General features: G+C 41.2%; 1 non-coding gene across 1 annotated transcript; it reads right to left on the bottom strand.

Moving 5' to 3' along the window:
* Positions 1-829: 829 nt before the first annotated feature.
* LOC130983457 (small nucleolar RNA R71) lies at positions 830-937 on the bottom strand. The gene has a single exon (XR_009087446.1). It is a non-coding gene; the product is annotated as a small nucleolar RNA R71 (small nucleolar RNA).
* Between the last annotated feature and the right edge of the window lie 1090 nt (positions 938-2027).

The following is a 2027-nucleotide window of genomic DNA, read 5'->3' as shown; positions in this document are numbered from 1 at the left end:
AAATCACTTTACTTCTTTCCCACTTTTGTTTTCGAAAATCAATTAGTGTTTTTCAAAATGTTTTCAAAATCTTTTACTTAATTTTCGAAAATTACTTCCCTTCTTCTCACATCCTTCTATTTATGAACTAACTCTATTCCTTAATGCAAAATTCGAACTCCATCTTCTTTGATAAGTTCGAATTTTCTACTTCTGTCTTCTACTTTTCTTTTCCTCTGACACCTCAAGGAATCTCTATACTGTGACATAGAGGATTCCATATTTTCTTGTTTTCTTCTCTTTCATATGAGCAGGAACAAAGACAAAGGCATTCTTGTTGAAGCTGACCCTGAACCTGGAAGGACCTTGAAGCGAAAGCTAAGAGAAGCTAAGGCACAACTCTCTGTTGAGGACCTGACCGAATTCTTCAAAGAAGAAGAACCTATGGCAGCCGAAAACAACAACAATGCCAACAAATGCAAGGAAGGTTCTGGGTGACTTTACTGCACCTACTCCCGACTTCTATGGGAGAAGCATCTCTATCCCTGCCATTGGAGCAAACAACTTTGAGCTTAAGCCTCAATTAGTTTCTCTAATGCAACAGAATTGCAAGTTCCATGGACTTCCAATGGAAGATCCACATCAGTTTTTAGCTGAGTTCTTGCAAATCTGTGACACAGTCAAGACTAATGGGGTTGACCCTGAAGTCTACAGACTGATGCTATTCCCTTTTGCTGTAAGAGACAGGGCTAGAATATGGTTGGACTCTCAACCTAAAGATAGCCTGGATTCTTGGGAAAAGCTAGTCAATGCCTTCTTGGCAAAGTTCTTTCCACCTCAAAAATGGAGTAAGCTTAGAGTGGAAGTCCAAACCTTCAGACAGAAGGATGGAGAATCCCTCTATGAAGCTTGGGAAAGATACAAACAATTAATCAAAAAGTGCCCCTCAGACATGCTTTCTGAATGGAGCATCATAGGTATTTTCTATGATGGTCTATCTGAACTATCCAAGATGTCCTTGGATAGCTCTGCTGGAGGATCTCTTCATCTGAAGAAGACGCCTACAGAAGCTCAAGGGCTCATTGAAATGGTTGCAAATAACCAATTCATGTACACTTCTGAAAGGAATCCTGTGAACAATGGGACAAGTCAGAAGAAAGGAGTTCTTGAGATTGATGCTCTGAATGCCATACTGGCTCAGAACAAGATATTGACTCAACAAGTCAATTTGATTTCTCAAGGTCTGTCTGGAATGCAAAATGCACCTGGCAGTACTAAGGATGCTTCATCTGAAGAAGAAGCTTATGATCCTGAGAACCCTTCAATGGAAGAGGTGAACTACCTAGGAGAACCCTATGGAAACACCTATAATTCTTCATGGAGAAATCACCCAAATTTCTCATGGAAGAATCAAGAGAGACCTCAACAAGGTTTCAATAACAATAATGGTGGAAGAAACAGGTTTGGCAATGGCAAGCCTTTTCCATCATCTTCTTAGCAACAGACAGAGAATTCTAAGCAGAACCCCTCTGACTTAGCAACCATGGTCTCTGATCTAATCAAAACCACTCAAAGTTTCATGACTGAAACAAGGTCTTCCATTAGGAATTTGGAAGGACAAGTGGGACAGCTGAGCAAGAAAATAACTGAACTCCCTCCTAGTACTCTCCCAAGTAATACAGAAGAAAATCCAAAAGGAGAGTGCAAGGCCATCAATAAGGCCGAATTTGGAGAGGAAGGGGAGGAAGTGAACGCCACTGAGGAAGGCCTCAATGGGCGTGCACCAACCTCCAATGAGTTCCCCAATGAGGAACCATGGGAATCTGAGGCTCAAAATGAGACCATAGAGATTCCATTGGATTTACTTCTGCCTTTCATGAGTTCTGATGAGTATTCCTCCTCTGAAGAGGATGAGTATGTCACTGAAGAGCAAGTTGCTAAATACCTTGGAGCAATCATGAAGCTAAATGACAAGTTATTTGGAAATGAGACTTGGGAGACTGAACCTCCTTTGCTCACCAAAGAACTGGATGACTTGTCTAGGCAGA

The sequence above is a fragment of the Arachis stenosperma genome, chromosome 5 (genome assembly GCF_014773155.1).
Source record: "Arachis stenosperma cultivar V10309 chromosome 5, arast.V10309.gnm1.PFL2, whole genome shotgun sequence".
Classification (NCBI taxonomy): domain Eukaryota; kingdom Viridiplantae; phylum Streptophyta; class Magnoliopsida; order Fabales; family Fabaceae; genus Arachis; species Arachis stenosperma.
The sequence above is the reverse complement of the archived record's forward strand: the minus strand, read 5'-3'. Positions and strand labels throughout refer to the sequence as shown.